The sequence below is a fragment of the Calonectris borealis genome, chromosome 2, assembly GCF_964195595.1.
Source record: "Calonectris borealis chromosome 2, bCalBor7.hap1.2, whole genome shotgun sequence".
NCBI classification, from domain to species: Eukaryota; Metazoa; Chordata; class Aves; order Procellariiformes; family Procellariidae; genus Calonectris; species Calonectris borealis.
The window spans coordinates 136797127-136820409 of NC_134313.1; positions in this window are offsets into that span (position 1 = coordinate 136797127).

Below are 23283 nucleotides of genomic sequence, written 5' to 3' on the forward strand. Positions count from 1 at the left end.
TTACTGAAAAGAGAGAGGGGCAGAGTACTCTGCTTTCTATTATTTTGTTCATGTGGCTAAAATTTGCTATTAAACTTTTACTCATACAGAAGCAAGTGGCAATGTAAATGTTTCTTGTAATGATTCTAGGCAGATGGCTTGTCTCCTCAAAGTAGATATGCACTAAAATTCCCCTCCAAAAATAAGCTTTTTGTCTGTAAAGAGGGAAGTCCTTGATTTAAACTTTTCTTCTGCTATGGAACTTTGAAATCAGTTGCAGCAGAGATAAGAGCTGTACCCATTAATCTGCTAGCTCTGTCAAGACAGACTAGATAAAACAATGTTTAAAATGTGTTGCTTTCCAAAAAGCAAACAAGTTTTTTCAATATTCTGGACTATTAGAAATAGACTGCTAGTCCAATATAATACACACAACACTCCAGGTTTTGAGATCATCACCCTGGTATGGATGGAATGCCATTTAATTTGGTAGTTCCCAGCACTCACTTTCAAAATCAGACAACTGTCTAATGTAAACAAAATATTTATTTTCTGTAATCCCAATATTAACACTGTTACCCAATTTAGAAACAGATAAGTTATAGTGGATCACTACCTCTTTTTAACTTCCTGAGTTCTGGATACTGCTCACAGTTAAATTGATTCAGATCTGGAGACAAACCTCTCTTAGTATATTCATTTTTTCCTTCAGATTGCATTACATTCACATCTCCTCTGCAAGATTTCTCATCATTTATAACTTAATGATAATGTAACATTGCACTTAAGAAATGCTAGTGTCCCTTGGGTATGGCTAGCTGGAGCCATCTCCTGTTCAGACAGTAAACAGACTGTGTTAACGACCATCCTTGTTAACTTAAACTTGGGTTTATTTATTGCTTTGGAATTGTTACCTTCTCACTTTCCAGGTGGGGATCCAAATCTTAGTGCATAGTCTTTTGGATATGAAACCTATAATTCCAGTGAGTCTATATCCTGATTAAGAAGCCTCATACAAGCTTTGGTCTCTATAGATTACTATCGTAAATAAATACAGTTTTAAAACACAGGTAATCAATTTCTGTATTCTTCAGATTTAATAAAAGGAGCATTAAAAAATCTAATTTAGGTAAACATTATTTTTTTCAAGATACCAGATATCTCCATTAGCATTAAATTATCTTGATTGAAGTATTTAGTTTGTCTGTGCAGTAAAATTTGCGACTGTCTTGTGTTCCTTGTGGGAGAAAATGGTCTGATGCAGATATTTAAGGTGAACATTAAATTCTTTGTATCTGATATCCAACAGAAAGTGTATCATATTTAATTTACAGACAAGGGCTGTTACTAAATTAGTGAATAAGACCTTTTTTACACTTATGATCTGAGTGAAGAAATACTTCAGAAATCTGAGCTAAGTAAATGTTTATTCAAACAAAGTGACAGAGAGCACAAGTATAGATATTGTCATGGAATCCTGATGCCGAAAATGAACTTCACGTTCATTACTTTGTCATTGAGAACAAGCAAATTCCCTCAGTCCATAATCCTTGTCCTTCCGGGCTGTTTCTTAACCAGCTAACCTTACCCTGGAGTGCAAAGGGGTTTTTTATCGCTTGTAAGTGACCAAATTTCTTAGGTAGATAGGAAGTGCAAGCAAGCCAGAAGTACAGAAAATGCAGCAAACCACATATTTTCACAAAGGTGAGGGTAAAATGACTAGAATGAAAACAGGATGAGCCTCACATAGAAAAAAAACTCAGAACAGGTGACATATTTCCTATGATTACTGCCTGGGGTTCAGACACAAAGATGCAGAGAGACCACAACTCTACTTTTATTTCTTATATATCAGGAAACCCTGAATTAATTTAAAAGCTAACTTTATATAGCACTGGTTTAGGTGACTTCAGCTGTATTTTAGGGATCCATTCTGCCATACACCAAATCAGTCTCTAAGCACAGGGAATGGTTTTAAGGAATTAGAAGATTTTTATGTTGGATTTGAATGGCTTATGTTTACCAGATAACAATACAGTGGGTATAACAGTTATGCAAAATGTAAGTATGATGGATCCAAGCCTCTTTAAATCATAAAATTTGTAGCAGAAATGTCACATCATCTCTGCAAATACCATTCTGACTTGAGACTCGCTAGGAAACAGCACTCTTACACTGCATACAGCTAGGGACAACTGAAAGAATAGAATACACAATAATCCTTCTGATTTAAATTATTTATGAATTGTGCTTATGAATGAATCTTCAACTTGGATCAAGACAGCTGGAGTTCAGCATTTTAATTTAATAATTTTCCACGGTTCTGGCTTCCATTCCTTAATGCAAATAACTATTTCAAATTCATATTTTCATTTCCCTCCTTGGCTGTGAGAGTTAACTAATTGTGACTCCACCAGCCTACACAGGGAGCACATAGCTGACATTTGGGGGGAAAATTACTGTCGAAGGACCAGCCACCTATGAACATCAGCAGTCTCCTACCAGCAGTGGCTGTGTTGGTCTTAATGCAGACTTACAGGTCTGTGGCAAAACTTGACCAGTATTTGGAAAAGTATGCCGAGATTGTTGGGTTCAAGGTGCTTTAGAAGTACAAAGAAAACCCTGCACAGGGAAGATACTTTTTGTTTTGTTTTGCTTGAATGGGCAGATATCCGTTGAAATGTTCATTAAAAAAAAATCATTTTGGGGCTGAGACCAGGTATGTAAAGTTTAAGATACCGGATATATTTTTGTTCATAATGAAGTGAACAGAGAGCTGTGGTGGAAATCTGGCACCTCTAGACAGCGTTTACTGTTAGAAATAATATATGTACACATTTAAAAAATTCACTGCTAGTAACTGACAAAAAATTACATGAATTTATGAGATCACGGGAAAAAATACTTGAAAGTTTTCTTGCTATAGATCATTCCAATTACATTCTTGTGAAGCGTGCCATGTCTTTATCACACTTCAAAAGGATATTTTAAGATGAGGTAAGTTGACATTCAGAATGTCTAACTGGGTCAGTAGGGTGTCCTTATGTATGGAATAAGCAGTGCACCTAACTGATAGGTACAAATGGGGTTCATCAGAGGTACACTCCTAAAACAAATGCCTGGCTGTGTCCCTGGCAGTGGCAAGAATGGGTGCCCCTGGAGGCCCTTGTAGTAGCTCTGTCCATACTGCTGCAATGACCTAAAATTAGCTATTAGCTGTTTCTGGAAAATTTCTGTTATGTGGACTAGTCAAGGAATTGTTCTGCTGATATTTGGAGGACTGGTTCACTAGATGCCTGAAACACTAGACGCCAGTCAGATTGCATCCCAATGCATCTGTAGAACCTGGGGAGGCCATATCAAAGCAGCCCAAGCCTTGGACCTCACAGATCAGCATCTGAATACTTTCTCATTTACTCCCTGTTTTCCTGTCCTCTCCTTGCATTGTGCAGCATATTTTTGCTCTGCTTTTTAAAGGGATTACTGATACTGACTTTCATTTTTTCCTTGAAGTGGCTGCAAAATACATGGATCCATCTGGGGAAAGTGCTCCTGGGTTCAAACAAGAGCTGTTCTCCTATTTTTGACGGACACTAACTTTCTTTCAAGAATAGACAAGTAGAGATGATGATAACACAGGATTTTTGTAAACAAGATCCCATGTCTGGGTTAACTTCTGTTTGGAGGCTGTTGGTGAAAGCATCCCTGCTAACCACTCTGTATTGAAAGCCTGTGCTCAGTGAGAAGGGGAAAAAGAAAAGAAATTTTAAAAAATGATGTTTAGTATTTGCATAGCATTTTCACAGGAATGTTACAAGGGAGCACAGCAGCCATTTTGACTCTCTCACAAGGCCACCGCTGCATCTGCTCAGCTATATATTTGCTAGAAAATGAAGTGCAGTTAAGAGACTACCGGCACTTTGCAGCTATTCTGTTTTGCTCATAGGTTTATGCATTGTTAATTTTGAAACAAAGCTAATTAATATACTTTAGATGGTGTTATGGGTTTGATAAAGGAAGCAACATGATAGATTAAAACACCCTCCTTTCAGGCATTGCAAATTGTCAAAGCAGTTGTATTTAGACTCAGTGGATCATTTATCTTCAAACTCCACAGCTGACTCGGCACTTGGGTGGGTTGAGAAGTAAGCAGTTTTGACATTTAGCAGCCCAAGGCTTCTTTTCTCCTTGAGAGACTTGCATGTCAGCTATGTTAGGTTTTGTCTGCTGCTACTCTTTTTTGAAGCAGATGGTAAAACCTTACCTCAGCTGGGTGGTTGGGACCCTTGCAACATTTAGCAAGGCTAACCAATTGAATTATAACTGATTGTGCCTGCGGGTATTGAGTAGCATATGATTTATGATTATGGTGTTTTAAATATAGTCTGTAGAAGGTACCAGAATGTAGCACTGAATATATTTTGAAAAATCCAGAGGAAAAAACAATCACTTGCAGAAAACCAAACAGAATAGTTTAGAATGAGTTAAGGTTGCTTCCATTACAAACAGCTCCATCATAAGCATTTTGTCTATTGTAGATGTGCTCCTGCATATATTTAGTCTTCACTATATCTTGAAATTATTTAAACATAAGATTTGCACAGAACATAGCTTTCTGCTGTAATACGTGTGGTTTAGGAAACGCAGATTTCAAAGCTGGAATCTGTATAGATGCTGAAGTGATAAGCCCGAAATAGCAGAGTACATTCAATGAGGTTATTGCATCGGCACCTCAGCAAGCACTTCTGTTCAGTTAGGCATAAAGCCTGAGGGTAAAGTAACGACCATTGTGGGATCAGCAGTTCTATTTTTAGACAGCTCTTTTCCAAACCTCATCCTCTTACAACACAGTATTTGCTAAATTGGAAATAATACATCCCAAACAATCTGAATAACTAGAGATCATGAGTATTCATGCTGCAACATAACAGCAATATATATGCATCTTTCTTAAAAGAACATCCCTTAAAATGAAGTGAAAATGTGTTTATTCATAATGAATGTCTCCAGATAAATGCCTAGCAAGGGATATCTTATTTTCAGCTTTAGTAATCCTGCTTAATTATGCCCCTGCTGAAACTGGGAAATGTTGTAGAGAAAAGTGATTAGGAGAAGCTAAGCATTTGCTGCAAGGTATTATTGTGAACACAATAAAAAAGCTGCCAGTCCCTCAATAAAGAGTGTTTAGTAACATACAAGATCTAATCCAAGGTGTACCTTGCAAATGACATTTTTAGTTGCATGTTCTACATTTCCTCTGCATTGGCAGAAGACAGCTGAGGTCTGCAACCTTACAAGAAGAATATAGTGAATGCTGTACTGAAAATAACATAGAGGACAAGTGTAGCTATTTTTAGTTCACAAACCACCGGTGAATGTGTTGAAATATATGTTCAGTTTTTCTGAATACTCTGATAAAATGTGCTTGTTAGGTAGTGAGCTGCTCAGGAGGAGTGCATGCTGTACCTGCTCGCATAGCATACGACGGGCATTACCAGAAGATAAAAATTTGTCTGCAATCGAGTGCTTACTATATGTATTCATGAGCGTCCACTATTGGCACCATTGTTTCTGTTTGCTGCTGGGATAACCGAAGCTCTATAAAATCTGAAACTTCTAAGAATGTTTTCGGAATGCAGAGTTCTTTAACTGTATTTCGTCAAGTCTGCTATCAATTCAGATTTAGTCATGAATATTTGCTCACCTTAACATTTGTGAGTGAGCATGCAACCAAGTGTTAAGAAATCTGTATGGTTTGCAGGTGTAAGCAAAGCAAAATGAATAAAATGTCAACAGTATTTTTGGCAATACTTTCCCTTATTTCCTACATGTATTCTACTTTGACAACCTGCTCAAATGTGTTTTGTTTTCCCGAGGGTAAAGAAAGCAGGCAAATGCACATACCGTGCTTAGCATGCTACTCACACTCTCTGAACACATATACATACCTTATGGGGGCACTTATATTTCTTTTCTTGGAACAGACAGCAAAATTCTCACTTTTGAAAATGAGGTCTCAAAAATTGTAACTTACCACAAGCAGAGCAGAGGAGAGAATAGAAAGGCAGCCTCTCCTCACCCACCAGCCTCCCCCAAAAATTCTCTGTCCATCTGACCAAGCAAAAACTTCTTCCGGATCACAGCTTAGCACACAGTTTGACCCTGAACGTGTGAGGAACGTGCTCCACCAGGCAACCAATTTCTTGCTACTGGAAGAAGCATTTTTGCCTCCAGCCAAAATCTCATCTATAGTTACATCCTGCTTGCAATGCTTTGCAGCAGGAGCTGGCCTGAGATACATATACAGACCTGGAGTCCTCATAATGGTGATTGCAGTTCAGTTTTTGGTTTTGATCTTCCAGGAATATTAGAGAAAACTCAGACAGAAAGATTCCCAAAGAATGTGCTGCACTAAAGCATATTACTAGTTGTGCTAAAGCTTAAATCACAGTATTTCTGCTGATGGAAACCTTGTATAAACAAAAGTCAGCTATTTGCAGTGATCAAAGAAACACATTTTGTGGTTGCATCTAACCAAATGTTTTCTCTAAAAGGCAAACTGTTGAAGGACATGAGCAGAGACTGTTTAAATGAAACAGAACATACTTGCTCATATTTCTAGAGCGCTAAACAGCCCTTCCTGTGAAGTGTGAAGTGCCATTTGAGAACTGAGATATTGAACTGTTCTTATTATTCCTCAAGTTGTTGGTTTCAGAGGGTCGTTACAAATGCCATTGCAAGGGATAATTTTAAAATTGAAATATTATGAGGCAGCCCCACATCGGTAAATTTAGAGAAGCTGAAACACCATTGAAACTTGGAATATGTCTGAATTTTCACCAGGTGGGGACATACAAGACTTCAGAGGTCCTTTTGTAGCATCTAACAGCGAAACATCTTACAAGGGAATCACAGAATATTCTGAATTTAAGAAAGGGTCTTAAAGAACTAGATTTATACAGGTGTCATAGGTGTTATGGGCCTCTGGAGGACAGAGAATTTGTTATGCTGTGCCACTGTACTCTTCATCAAGGATGAGATAACACTATGGTAACGATATAAAGCTTTTTTTTAGGCACCAATTTAATGAACTGTATATACACATACATACATATAAAGCTCACTGGGCCATGGAATTTTTTTGATTCCTTCCGTTTCATCAGTTATGTTTCTCCTAAGTCCTGATTAGTTTCAAGGGATAAACAGTACCATAGTCAAATTTTTTTCTCATTTCCTCCAGAAAGCTAAATTTTCATTACCACTTGTTGGCGTTTCTGGTTTTGCTTTTTTACTCAATTCAGTAAAGCTAGATCTAGTGCAAGCTTCCACAGACACGAAAAAAACTACCCTGAAGGCACAGAGCACAGAGGCTATGGGTACACTGCGCTTGGTAGGGTCTTGTCTGTGATGTCAAACCCTGAAAGCTTTTAAGGTAGACAAGTCATGTTTTTCCTGCAGGTGGTGGTACAGGTGGCTGCTGTATGCCGTGTCCATTGTTCCATAACTATCTTCACCTTGACCTAGAACTACATTATATCTTGCATGCAACCTTTCTGCCTCCCTGGTAGTGAGTGCCCACTATGCTATAAGGTCCAAGCCTGAGCTAAGCCCTCTTTGCTGCTCATGGCTGCCCTCATGCTGCTCATGGCTCTGAGGCGGATTAGAACAAATAAACACTCTCATGGCCATCATCATCCCATGGGATGGGGCAAGGCTGGGCAGAGCTTGACCGCTACATCAACTTTGGGGATGGAGAGGGAGGGGATGTCCTGCTCTGACCTGCTGCTCTTAACCTTTTGCAAATGTAACCGTGAAAATGTGACTCGTTACAGTCTCCTTCACTGAGCTGTGGTTTCGGCAGTATAAGAAAAGTATCTACTTTATTCATGGGGAGCAGAGTAGGGTGTCTGTGACACCTATAAGAGATATTCAGAAAGGATAATGGAGAATGATTGACAACTCTTCTAGTGCTAGACGAGGATCCACAGGAAAAAACAAACAACAACCAAAACCGACTATTCATTTCAGGAGGGAGAGAAACATGTCCCAGGCTAACAGGCAAAATGGTTCTTACAAGCAGAATTTGACCACTGAAACTAAAACCAGCCTCATTTTATATTAAACAGACCATTTAGGAAATTATTCTTGCTAACTGTTCTTTCCTACGTATGTTATGCCAGAGTACAGTCTACAAGAGAGAAATAACACTTTTATTAATTGCAAGGAATTCTGCGATCAGGTAGTGCATTATGTAATAGTTACAATGTTAGTTGCTAAAGCACATCATTTCTTATGGCTTCTATAAATCATCTAGAGAATTTTTTTTTTCCTCCTTCAGCTCCTAAAATACCTTTTAAACTTTCAGTTAAACTATCTGTGTTCTGTACCTCTTTCTTCTGTATTACTCTCTTCTATCATGTTTTCTTTTTCTATATTTCACTGGTGCAGGTTCATGCTGTTTGCCACTCCTGCTCAGATGCTTAGTTTGACAAAACAGACTTGCTTAAGTGTAAGTTAAAGGGCTTGACTGGGCTCTGTAAAGTCTTCTGGAAGATACTCTAACCAAAGTGTCTATTTTAGTGTGACAACTGAGTAATACAGATATTTGTATTTTAATTAAAGCACACATTTTTCATTTAAAGAATGTGAACAAATAGATGTGAATACCCTTAAGAATAGTAGTGCATCAGAGTTATTATGCTAGTGAAGGTACAAATTTTGTCCCTTTAAAGCATTTCAGAGTTTGAGTCTGACTGGTAACTAATTATGCAAAGCATAGACTCAAAATCAAGATGCAGTGAAGAAATATCAGAAACATTTTGTGCTTGATACTTAAAAAGAAACCAGCTGGATCATTCGGACACGGAGCTTGTCTGGGACACGGCGCTGTTCACTGCAGGAGTCCGGAGATGGTCTGCTCCTCAGTCTCGCAGGGAAGAGAGATTTATGTTTAGCTATAGTAGTTCACTCTTGTATTACCCAACTCTGCCATTTAGATACAAATCACAGAAAACAAAGTTAAGAGGGACTATGAGACCTCCTCTTCATGAGCAAGGCAGTGTCTGTTGATTTTCCTGCATAGACTCTTGCCCCTTTTTCCCTCCCTCCCCCCATAAAAGAGAGACAGCAGCATCATCTCAAGAATCTGTTTTGGTAGTCAGCTATGCAAACCACGGAAAAGTTTTCTTAGCGTCTAACCTAAATCTTCCTTTAATCCAGTGCTTATTTGTTTTATTTGTAGTTTATTCCTCTTCTTTTTACAGCTACCTTTTATTCTTTTGAAAACTGTTACCTTGCTCATAAAGCCATGGCAGATAAGGGAGGTACTGTAAGGTATTCTCCACATGCAGACAGGATGACTAAGGAAGAGAGAGAAAGGATAAACAGAATAGGGGGAGCGCCTGTGATACATGTAGCCAGTTTATATCTTTAAACCTTGTCTTGATAGAAGTGGTATCTGCTAGTACATGACAGCTGCTCTCGGTTGGCAGCGGGGTTATCTGAAGGGTCTGGACAGGTACTGCTAGGAGCTGGCAGATTATACTTAGTATTCTGCTTGAAGGAATCACTTGTTAAAAGCAAACCTCTTCTCTGTTCTTGAGTTTGGTGGTAGGGAGCAAACAACATAAACATTTAGGATTAGGGATAGGTCTAGAATTAGGGTTTGCCTTGGAATACCAGGAAAGATAAACTGCAGTTACTGCTGGGTTTCCATAAGTTTGCTTCCCTAATATTACAGCTGGTTCTGCAAGGGGAAAGGGAAACATGATACCATTTTTTTGGGCAAGAGCAAGAGCTCTGGTTAGGGACGCAGTAATGTTTGGAAATAGAGAGAGGGCTGAACTGTAGTGTAGTTAGGTTTGCTAACCTGTCTTAAAGGACCTAAAACTTGATGGACTTGATTTATTTCTCTAGAATTAAGTCCAATACTATCGTTATAATCCTAGATTAGGATATAAAATTCCCGGATACTGCTTTGGAAGTTAATGATGTGTGTAGTAATCTTTTGCTCTAGAGTTAATTATTTCCAGTTCAAGTTAAAATGAAGGTACCAAAATCAAGGGGGTGCTGAGCTGCAATTATTGCTGTGTTTGGAAAGGCTTGGAAGGTAGTGACGCTTTTTGGCCACTTGTATTTCCAAAAATAAAGCCTATTCTTGGACATAAAGCCTTGGCTTTGCATGAGAAAAGCGCGCTACCAGAGACCACAACATGGTGTGTTCCCCAATGTCCTAAAGCAATCAGTCTGACAGGGCCAATCTAGAGGTCAGTTAAACTTAGCTAAAGCCAGCACTGACTACAGTTAGGCCTTTGTGCATTTCTGAGTCCTAACCCTGACTTTAGCCATGAATTTATACTAGGACAAGTGATGACCACTGCATGAAGCTCAATATAGAATCCTAGCTCTTTACATTTGCGTATGTTGTTCTGGAAATGGAAAGTCTGAGCAGCTCCTGTTATTGTGGGGCGTAGACACGTTAATTGACCTAGGCTTATGGCTGGTTCCTTTAGGACCTAGAGGAACGTAATGAATTCTGGATATTTCCAGGGTAATTTGCCTGGATTCCAACATGTATACAGGATTAGGTTTCTAATGGTTTTGTGATTGCAAGGGTTAGAATTTGGTTAGGATTCTGAAATGTAGAAAGTCCTGAGCTGTAGTCAATTCTGGCTTTAGAAATGTTCACTAATATAACCTTTAGGGCTTGTACGCGAGAGGAAGTAATATGCTAAGTGACTTTCCATCACTTCCATTATATTGTACCTGAGTTAAATCTGGAGTTTGGGATAAAGAATGTCAAGAGATCAGGGTTCATCTTAATATTGTGGTTAGAAAACATGGCTGGGCTAAATTTGGGGCAGTAGTATTTGGACCGAAGAGATTTTGTTAGGTTTCTTTGAGCTACCTTTCCATCTTTGGCATGAGTTAGGATTGGATATAAGAAAATGTCAGGTTTGTTACCTGCTGTCATTTTGAAACCACTGCTTTTGAGAGAGTAAGTGGATAGTCCATATCAATTATTTGGGGTGGGACGCAGTTTGAGATTAAAGTGCCTGAATTTAGGCATTTAAGTATATGGGACTGCTTGTGAGCAAGATGCCTAACCTCCTTTCTGTAGTCAATAGAGATCTAGTTAATAAGTGACTAATCTGAGATTTAATGCATAGTGGATACTCTCAGAAGTCATTATAATTCTCAGGAGCAAGAGACCCCTTGGTTCATTTAGGTTTAGGATTTGATTTGGGTATGGCTAGGGATGGGGTACCGTAGCAAATAATTTAATCTCAGTTTGTTCCCCTAGTTCAAAATTGAGCTGCTGTTTTAGTTGATCACCAGAACTTTTTTCCTTGTGCTTTCTAAACCTATAACCTATGCTTGATGTTAAGACAAAACTCAATGTGTTCATCAGGCTCTAAATGCAAACAGCAGTAGAACTAGGTTAGCAATATTTTTCAAATCACAGGCTGACTACTGGTCAGCGTTCCCTGTATATATGAACATATTTCAAGCTCTAATCCTAATAATTTACTTAACATTGGACTGCAAGAGGTAGACATTCACTATGTTTTTATAGACCCTAACAGAGCCAAGGCTAAAAATAAGTTGAAAACCCTATTTATACTAAGAATTAACTGCAGATTTGTCCTCTCTGAAATTCTAAACCTGAGGCTCTGATCCCAGTCCTCTGCTTGACAGCAATAGACTGTCACTACTGTCAGCTCTCTTAGCTCCTAACAGGACCACTCCTAAAAACAAGCTGCCGAACCTTTAGAAACACTGTGAGTGGGACTTCCAAAGCTTAATTCTAATCTCCAAGTTTGCCTCTTTAGGGTTATGGACTGTTCATATAGGATCTTGAGAGTATGTGAAGCTTTGCATTCTAAAACAGCAGACTACTGCAATAGAAAATGTAACATAATGTAACATATTTCCAAGGTCCTAATCAGAGAGTCTGTAACACCAGGCTGGCCAGAATTTCCTGAGTTTATATAACCTAAACTTAACAGAAGCTGAAACTCTAAGGCACCACTCTGTTAGAGACCAAAGTTCAATATGTTCATTTAAGCCCCAGTGGAACCAGACACAAAGCCATGTTACCATAGCCCTTCTGATCTCAGTATTGCCCACAACTCCTAACTCCCTTTATTTCCAAGCACCCACCTTGCCCTAGTTTGCACCTTAAAGAATATGGCATTGCTGGCTAAAACTCAGTATTTTCCCCTAGTTCTATAAGGAATTAGCTCTGACTCTAGACTGGTAAACCTGCTTAAAAGTTAGCTCCTTTATTAACTCTAGTTCACAAGCCTGTTTTGAAACTCAAACCTTAACTTTCATATTAACCCCAGCCCCAATCTTATATTTAACTGCAGAGTACTGATCAAAACTCAGCATGTTCCTTCTAATCCTGTCATAAATTTAGGTCAGCTAACTTTTCCCAAATCACTATTAAGCATGGATCATGAGTCCTTCTCTGCTCAAACGCCTAACTCCAACAATATTTCCAACCCTACTTTCCACTATAGACTCCAGCCAGGAATCTTTCTTCTCTAAAAATGTTAGTTTCAGAACCCAAAAATAAATGCTGTATATTAAACCCTTATTCTGTTTCCAGTCCTATACAAAAGCTCTTCACACACTTCATGATCAAGATATTCCTCTGGTCCCTTGAAAAACTTTGTGGATCACTATCTGGACTTGTGCCTATTTGCACAAGTACCCTTTCAGATCTGAAGTAATTGTGTTCCCCATTAAGCAGAGAGCAGGAGCAGCAATCCCAGTCAGACAATGAGAGCTGCAGAGCTATGTGCCCTTTCACTGCATCCAGTGCTTGAGGTACACAGCATTGGCCAGTGGTCAAAGTGGACAAACATGTCAGATTGACATCTTTATTTCTGCTAGTAAATTTGCACCTGAGGGCTCGCCCTTAATTGTATGGAGCATTTCTGCATGAATAGTATGGAGCATTTCTGCATGCATAGCACGGGAGATAATAATAAGCCTGTGCTAGAAAACAGGTGCATTTGTATGAACAGGGAGTCCCTTTGAGAACTCTTTCCCCCCATGCTCAAAACAGATCATGCTCAAGAACGACCCCAAAGATAATAAGAGCTTAAACTATGCTATGGTTCTCTATATAGGGCACAATTATCAAATCAATAAAGAAGGCTTTTTCCAAAGCAATACTAATTTCTCTCTGATTGTGATTCTTAATAGAAAAAAGGTAACCTGCATGTGTACTGGCCAAGATGGAGCCAATTTTCTTCATAGCAGCCCACATGGTGCTGTGTTTTGGATTTGTGGCTAAAATGGTGCTGATAACACAGCAATATTTTGGCTACAGCTGAACAGTGCTTGCACAGCATCAAGGCTGTCTCTTTTTACCATTCTATACCTCTTCCCTCCCTCACCCCAAGCAAGCAGGCTGGGGATGGGCAAGAAGCTGAGAGGGGACATAGCCAGGACAGCTTACCCAAAGGGTTAATCTATACCATATAGCACCATGAACAGCAATAAAACTGAGGTAGAGGAAGAAAGGAGGCAGTTGCCTTCCAACATGGCCATTGACTGTGGAAGATGGTGAGTGATTGCTTTTGCAGACCTCTCTTTTTTTTTCCTCTCTCTCTTTCCTTCACCTATTGAGCATTCTTTACCTTGATCCAGAAGTTCTCTCGCTTTTTGTTTTCCTATTCTCTCCCGTCTTGCTGGAGGAGGGAGGCGTGAGTGAACAGGTGTTTGGCTGATGGCTGGGGACAACCTACCACAGTATGGCAAGGGGAGGCTGATAATGTGATCAGCTGAGCATGAAATAATGACTCCTTATATTAGTAAATTGAAAGTATTGTCATTTCAGATTATCCTGGTAGACCTACACTGTGGCTTGCCTGTATTTCATAAACCTCTTAATAAATGCATGGGTAGCCTGCCTCTGGCATTAGCATCTTTTGCAAAACATATATCCTAGCATGAATATTTCTATCAAAAGTTATCTGGCAGCTGGGTAATTCTTGCAGTCCAGGAGGCTAAGCCATGGAAAGCATAAAGTATAATTGGTTTTCATAGTAAAACTTGGTATGGATTCTTACTCACTGGATCTGTTTTTCGTATATATTTAATAATATATGCTTATTTTAGGGCTGCAGATAAAGTTCTACTGCATTAACCTCCAGGGCTATACAAAAAAACAAATGTGTGGGTATTATATATGCATATAGCTCAGGATCTCAGCTGGAAGAACTTAGAATTAGATTCATTCCACAATGTTTCCATGACATTAATTCCTAATGACAGTGAAACTGAGAAAGAGAAACTGGTGGATAGCAATGACAAGGATCAAAAATATTATTAATGCTTTATTCTTTTTCATTTCAGCATTTAGTGCTTTATCACTAAGCCTCCCTCTTTTCTTCCTTCCTCACCCCACTTAGGCTACTTGATAAACAAAGATGAGGAATTTCAATGGCATCTACCTTGTCTTATCATTCCAGTCAAACTATGCTTTCTGTTAAGTCATTAATACAATAGGTATATGATTGGTTTCATACCTCCACATAAGGGGAAAATCATAATAACCTAAGAATGATTTTGTAACAAACTCTACAGAATGCATTATTAGTACATTAATGACTCAATCTTGACATTTAACGTTATTACTTGTTAAAGAATGAATGCTTCTGGACAGCTTTTCTAATTTCTCAGGAATAGAAGGCTGTGCCATGTTATAATCTCACACTGAATCTTATGACATTGTTCAGCAATTGTGTTCATAGGATTGCAGCTCTGAACTCACTTTTTGAATGGTAGTGAATGCTCCATAAAATTTGCAGAATTGCCAACCTTGTAATTATGAACCTTCCAGCACAGAAACAAAACAAAAGGTAGCATTTACAGATAACCTCACTGTATTACTGAAATGTGCAGGAGGAGTTCCAGTTCTAAAAGCTTTTATTTTATCTTTAAATTCAACTAATCTTTTAAATAATTCCTCCAGGAAAGGAAGTTTGCAAACTGTCAAAGAGAGGATAACATCATCATAGATACAATAATACATAATCAGGTAGTGAGAGGACAGTGCTGTTCCTGCAAATATTAATACTCGCTAATGAAGAGCCTGTTGCATGATTTCAAGCTTGGTAGAAGTAGTGTAAAATTAGCTTGCCCTCATATTGAAAGGACTGCAATCATGAAAGCATTATAGGTGTATCTTTGGCTCATCATTTGTCAAGGTAAAACAACATACCCTTCCCTGAGCTTTGTTTGGGTGGAAGCTGTTCCTGGGCTATGACATGGCTATCAATGTCACAACTAAGCACCAGCTGCACTTTTAAGCACGCAGCTCTACATTTAAACATGCAGTCAACATTGAGACATGCTTTCATGGCTCAGTCTTTCCACCTAAATAGTTAGACTACTTAGATGAGCTTTTGTACAAGCTAGAAACTGATGTCCTCATTGCTCTAAAAGACTTCCCTAATACATAAAAAAGCATCAACATGTTTCGATTTGAAATACTGGTTAGGGAAGGGCCAATCCCACTCAAAACACAGATTACCAGCAGATTAAATGAAATAAAGCGTGACAACCACATGTAACATCTTGGTTTGGTCCTGGGTCACTGCCCCAGATACCTACCACACCTGATGTCAGTAAGATGGAAGTTAGGGACAACATAGTTCAAAATGAGGCTGAAGCAGGTGCTCTCTCTTTGTGAGTAGTAGCTCAACAGCTCCATACAGCACACGAGCATGGGTGGGTAACATGTATACAGAATGTATCAACACCCATTTGGCCAGGGGTACAGAAATAGTTTCAGGAACACTGAAGCTAGCACCAAATGTCTGGCTTCCAATATTCATATATCACACCATCATCTCTGCTTAGAAAAGCTGCAATGTTGTGAAAATACAAGCATGTGGTAATTTTTTGCATGCATCAAGACTTCCAAAATCTATAGAGAGGCCAGCTCTGAGGCAATACTTTGAACTATTTAGGGAGAGCATGCTAGCCTGTGGAGAAAACATCATCACAGACCTGACAAAATAAACTCTGAAAGATTAAGTCACTGTGGTTTATGAATTGCCCCAAATTGCAACAAACCATGACATAGGCACTGCAGTCACCTACTATGCAAATGGAAAATGAAAGGTAAGTTCAAGACAACACTGATACAAAAGACTGGGTAAGTAAACCAAAGCTCCTAAAACCAGCTGTGCTTAATTCTATCAAATAGTAAACTGCAAAACCACTTGCTTACCATATTTCTCTTAATAAGCATACCCTTTAATTTTCATTTTTCTTCTACTGTTAGCTCATGTATTAAATGATGATTAGGAAAAAAAGGACAATGTTTCATAGAACTACTGACTGTATGCTCTCCTCTAGTTCACCTATTCATGCCTGCATATAAAAGAGAGCAAAACAACACACAAGTAGGTATTAACAAGACCAGAAAAAGTACTTGATTGATACATCTTCAAATGTTTGTAAAGCGAACTTACGTGCATGGTAACTTGATGACTATCTCTTCTAAAAAGCAAGTGAATTCTGTGTTTACAGAAGTGAAAGACATCCTTTGAAAGGCTGACTTTGAACTCAGGTCCAGAGAAAGTAAGTATTCTGTGAGATGTTGTAGGCCTATTGGTCCCCAGACACCTGCTCTTTAATCTTTTATTTCTGACCTTATCCTGTGTAGAAATCATGATCCATGCCAGGTTGTCTTATTTTTGTAAGTTGCATGCACAGGAACTGGAACACTCCCAGCATCTTGCAAATTTAAAATTTGAAATAGAGTTTACAGAATAGAGTGTAAAAGTGTACCCAAAGCTGTGACGTGCAGATCATCACGCAGGTTCAAAGTGATTGACCGTGAAATTTTCTGATATTTTGGCATAAATGAGAGAATTTTTCTGGGGCATTTTGCTGCAAGTGCATACATTTCTTGGAGCAGAACTCAGTTCCAGTTGCTCTCAGAAATCTGCATCACCTACTTTCAAAGAGTTTACTTATATTTACCTCTTTTTCTGAGGCAGGTCCATGGGCTTCATGAATTACACGGAGAAGTAACTTCTGCTATTGCCCTTACAGAATGCCAGCAAAAATTTCTAGGAAAGGTTTGTTTTGACATGTGGAAAGAGAACTTCATTATGTATTCATCAGTAAATATCTTCACTCTTTGTGTGAAATTTCTTGCTAAGCTCAAAACAAGTATACATTCAAAACACATCAGTTGCACTGACTTAATTTTTCTATTTTCTGTAGTAAAGTTCAAGTGCCCAAGATATGTAGCTTGCTTTTAAATTTTAACAAATGCTTTTTATATTTGCTTCTTTTTTTCCCCAGCTTTGCAGACTTTTGTCACTTTCCTGATACAACCGGCAAATCAAAGAAATCATGAAGTTCCTTTTATTTTTTTTTTTTTTTTCAGAAATAAGTCAAACCACTCACAAAAGCTGTGAGGGAAAAATACACTTATATTTGAATCCTGGCTTCAGAAGTGCAACTAGTAAAACTGATATAAACCCAAACCCACAAGTATTCAAAAACTTCGTTGGTATTGCATGTCTCATGCTTGTCTTCAATTTTTTTTCTTTTTTCTGGATCATAGCATTGTAGATGGAATAATTCACAGTGATAGTGTTCCTGTCAGAGCTGTAACCAATTTGCAAACACTTATAGTTATGCTGGGCTCATTGTGACGAAATGACAAACAAATCTCAACAATAGTTCTCACAATGGAGAAACGTCTCTCACCCAAGTTTTTAGGCAAATATTCTTTCAGTCTTTCCTGAATCTTCATTGCTTAAAAGCCTGTGTCATTTTGAAGCTTGCTCTGCAACGTGTCAGTTTGTTTTAAAGAGTTTATTATTTGAGTTCGCATTGGGTGAAAATTCACTTCCATCTGTGGAAATGTAAAACCAAAGTAACCAACCTTTTTTTCACAGCTTTCATGGAACTTAATTGGAAAATGCTGTCATTTGCTTAATTGGAAATGGTAATGTAAAATTTACAAAAGCAATCCAAAGGAATTAAACACAAAATCACCACATTAAAATGCTAGCTTGTAGGTGTATTGTTAGCTGCCCTACTACCATGGAAATCAACGTAGAAGTCCTAAATACAAAGATAGCTAACTTTCTCCCTTATGTAATTTAGTATTTAAATAAACTCTGTTGGACAAAATCAATTATCAACCATAAGCCATTTTAGATGAAGGAAAATTTGAATTGCACAGCACACATTTAGCAGGTCAACATTTAGTTGTTGGTCCCTAAATATCCCCCATGCCACGAAAAGCTTGTTTAAAATTTAGAATACCTCCATTGTCTTCTCTCCTTTTCTTCTTTCATATCCTCTCCATCACTCAGCACAGTGATACACATTTACCTTTTGTGTGCCTCTCTCTAGAAGGAAATTCTTTTTCATCACATGTTTCTCACATGACTCTTTTTCCAGACTTAAATTTGCAAATTGCTTCACCAGCCCTCAAACTCCTCTCAATTTGGTTGAATCAAGCATGTATGAGAAAAATGAAATACAAAAAGGAAAAGAACTCAAAATTTTCAATGTCAGATGCCAGCTTGTGCTGCTTCAGAAGTGTTTCTTCTGAATGGCTAACAGGGATTCTGCTGGAACTGCAGATTAACCTTTGATGCGTGATGTCATTTTTATATTTTATATTTCTTTTGGTTTTCAACTTCTGCTGTCATATAATTTTTATGAAATGTTTGATAAAACTCCTTGAAGGCTAGTTCTTTTGCCACTTCTCTGAAATCCTAGCCATATGTCTCAGTAACTAGTAGTATTTCAATCACAACATCAAACTAATATTAAACCCCATCCTACATAATTCATATTGTCCTAGGTACATGAAGCAAAAAGTTTTCGGGGCAATAATAGAGGTGTTGATAGAAAGTTTTTTGTTTCCATCCTTTTATGTATATAGAGAACCAAATTCCACTGGAGTTCATTAATGAACCATTAATGTAAATGCTTACACAGAGTAACAGAAGAAAAATCTGCTCCTCATTGAACAGAAAGACTAGCAGCATCCTAGGTAGAAGAGCCAAGTACACAATTATTTACCACCCCAATATGTACATTTGTGAAGAAAATAACAATTGCTCTTTTTGTGCTATGCTGAAGGCCTGGATTACTCACAAATCCTTGCTTAGCAGAAGGTCCTTCTGTAGAGGTCCATATCTGTTGACTGCAGACAGCAAGCTGGCTGCCTCCAAAATTCTGCTAGTCTTAAATAAAAGCATTTAAAGACACTGTACACTTTGGTGTTAAATAAGTAGAGCCATGCAGATATCTCAGGATGAAGGTATTAGACAAACAGAAGAAAAATGGGCACATCTACGTGGCATTGTATACCAAAAACCAGAAGTTTCTGGCAATTGTCTAACTACAATGCTAGCCAGACCCAAAAGCACAATAGCAACAGGATATTAGCTGTAGACTATAATTTAATGCAGAAGCTCAGTAATTTTCCAGAAACCTTCCACAAATCAGAAGCTGGATTAGATATTTGTTGATATCATTACAGGAGAGTTGCATTTATTTCAAGGATACTTTTTTTGGTGTTAGAAAGAATGAAATCTGGCCATAGCTGAAGACTACTTTCTTTTAATGGTGCAAAGCAACGAGAAATCAAATATTTCTTGTGGTACTCTGAAAATGAAAGTTCACCATAAATCCAAAATAATTAATGAAAGGATACTGTAGTTAGACAATGAGGAGTCTGGAGTAAGGGAACCAGATTACTGTAATCCACATGGCTGATTCTTCTTCGGGTCTAAAAGATGTAGTGACATTTAAGATATTTAAGAAGAAATATAATTAATTATTCTACCTAAAGGTCTGGTTATCCATAAATACTCCTCTCTATAGCTATTTATCCACATGAAGAAGGATTGTCAAATGGAACTTGTGACAACAGAGGACAGCAGATGTTAATTTAATAACATTTTATATTTACTGTGCATAGGAAACACACATTTACTGGAAATTCAGTGCAGTTGTTCTTAAGATTTCTGTCCAAAAATCAAGACATCATGATGGCAATTGTTCTTGGTTTTTGCAAGATTTTACTTCTGACTTTCCCTAGTAGGAGCTGGGGACTGGGTTTTCATTCTGCTTTAGGAGTGGACAAGAAAGTAGGACTCAACTTTTGTCTTAAAATGATTCCCCGCTTTTCTGAGAAGTCAAAATGATCAGGCTCTTTTGAACTGCTTGTCATTTTGACTCAATTATCACTTCCTGCATCATGCTGCGGGCTGAACAATGGAGCTACACAGCTTTGCTTTTCACCAGCTCATCTGGTTGAATGTTTTTGGTGATTTTAGCACTGTGATGAACAAGTCCCCAAGTAAATTGAAGTGTTGTTCTAGCTCTCCTAGGAATGTTCTTCTGCCCAGAACTATTGCAGTATGTTGTGCAAAAGCTTTGTCCTTTCTTATGCCATCTGGGGATTCCCAAATGCTGACTAAAATGGAAGCTGCCTACATACAGGAGATGTAAAATCTTTCTATACCAATCTAGCAGGAAAAGGGAATTTAACTGGAACCAAGAATTTTATGGTCTTTATTTGTTTGTTCTTGCAAATATTGACTGGATGGTTCAGCTCAGGTCATGCTTTGGAAAAACAAACCAAACTTCCTGGGTTATATTCAGGCCACATTGGTACTTCAGATATTTTGAACTGGTGGTTTTCTGTCCCTTGGGACAGATTAGCTGACCACTTTCCAACAAAACAGCAAATTTGGGCTGGCCCTGTTGATATGAAGATTAGCCCAGAAAAGTTGTTTTTTTTCTTTCCTTTGGCTGGGTACAACTGGCTAAGCTATATTTATACCTCATAAAGACGGGAAGCAGAAGGGAGCTCTAATACACTATGTTAGGGTGTTAAGAAATCATTCTAAATTAGAGCAGCCCCAAGGCTGCCCTAGGTTATGTTCAGGCCAGCTTTAAGCAGCAAACTAAACTACATGCAATAATTTCTTTTGCAACAAGTGGATTTAGGCTGAGGAGAGAATCTGACTCAGTGTACTGTACATTATAGGAGTCAACCATGGGATGAATTCTGCTGAGTAGCCGCGACACTTCAAGCCCTGTATTTTTTGTGTCTTTAATGTCTGACTTTTATACTGAATTGCTGCAATGTCGGTGGGTTGGATTTCCTCACTCTGATAGATCTGATTTTGCAGTCAAATACTCTGCTCTCATTTCATTACTTTTAAAAATGAGAAACTCTATTGCTCTTAATTTGTAATTTGACACTGATCAGTTTCCAAACAGCCCCACCACACTATAAAAATCTGCTGAGGAATTGGCATCTGGGTCAAGTGTTGATGAAGATGTAGAATTAGTTGATGAGGACTCTGGCAGTAACCATGCTGACCTGTCCCTGACCATCTTGTTCCTCTGATCCTTCCCTATCTTTTTATATACTCATTATGCCACTTTTGCCGTATTTTAACTCTCTTTCACTCCCCTCCACCCCTCTTCTTTTATTTTATAGTTGAAACATCTGTTTTCATGTTTCTTGTCTTTTCAAATTGTCTTCCGTGTCTTAAGTGTAATGGCAAACAGGTTACTGGCAAGAGGAAAACCCCCAAACCCTGCAACTTACACAGCTGTGCACTGCATTTAGGAGAGAATGGCTTTGACATGGGTAGTTTAGGCTAACTGAAGCTTTATAAATAGTATGTGGATCTTTTACAACTGTAGCCTTAAATTTCCACTTTGAAATATTCATTGCAATGGATTACTCTCCTCCATATGAAATTCTCTGGAGTAGCCCTTCACGTTTTCAAGTTGTACTTAAATTATACTACTTTGAAATTAGTAATACTTTTATTTCCCTATGGTAACAGTTTCTAGATGTTCAATAACCTTAAGAGGAAATGATTATAGGAAAATTACATACGCATATGCCCTTGAGAGCTTAAAATGATTGGGATGATTAGAATGGAAGGAAAGGCTATATAAGAAACCTGAAAAGAATAGCCAATCCTGATAAGGGTTTTCTACATAGTTTATTTTAGTTTAATCTTATCCAGAGATTTCTTTAACAGTTAACGTAATTAAAAGACTAAGCCATTCATCATGAGTTTTGTGTTTGTTTTTCTTCTGGTGAGATATATATACATATATAAGTGATAATAAGGCAAATAAAAGCAGCCTACTACTATATTTGTCTTCATAGTTCCCTCCTTGTTTGTTCCATGACTTTCTGAGCTAGAAGAACAATGAGCTTTGACTCTCCTGCCATATGTACAAGTTAGCAGTCATTGAACAACAGCTGAAATCAGAAATCTTAAATGTGAATATTCTGAGGGGTTTTAAGAAACTTTCCAACTACAGTGTTTACATTTGTGTTGCTTTTTTGCACATGTTCTGATAAATGAATCCAGTTTTAGGAAAATTTACCAGAACAGTGACTTCTAAGGGAGAATTACAAAATATTTTTAAAAAGGGAAGTTTATCCTTCAGAACTGTAAATATTCATGCCTGACTAAGATTAATATATTAATCCAGGAATGGGGCAGAATCATACCATGTGATCTATGTGCTGAATCATCTCAGATTCAACTATTCCATGGTGAATATTTGTATAATTATATAAATACTGACTTGGGTCTGTTTAAAATACTAAGTGAATCATTTCTAATGCAGTTTGAGGAACTCATGCAATTTGCTTGAGTTTGTCAGTTTTATTACTAAGGTTTGCTTCCTGTATGGCAGAACTTTCCTTAGGAAAAAACACATTGGAGAGGTCAGGGGCCTTTGTGTTGATAAGCAAGAATCTGGAATGAGAAATATTTGCCTACTCATATTCTCATAAATACATAGTGAATGCTGTCCTAGAATCATAGGGCAATACAAGTGGGAAGAGCCTACAGTAGGTCTCTTGCCCAACCTCCTGCTCAGAGCTGGGCCAGCTCAGAGATCAGATCATGTTGTTCCAGGGCTTTTTCTGGCCTGGTTTTGAAAACTTCCAGGGGTATAAAAAGCACAATCTCTCTAGGCACTCTGTTCCACTACTCAATTGTCTTCATGATCAATCTTTTTTTCTGTGTGTTATATCCAGTCTGAATAGCTCTCTGAAGTCTCTCACCTTACGCCCGTTGTCTCTCAACTTCCCACTATGCACAACTGTATACACAACTGTGAAGAGCCCAACTCTGTCTTCCCAATAACTTCCCCATAGGCCCCGTCAGGCTGCTGACAGGCCTCCTGGAGCCATCTCTTCTCCAAGTTGTACAAGGCCAGTTCTGTCAGCCTCTCCTTTCAGGGCAAATGCTG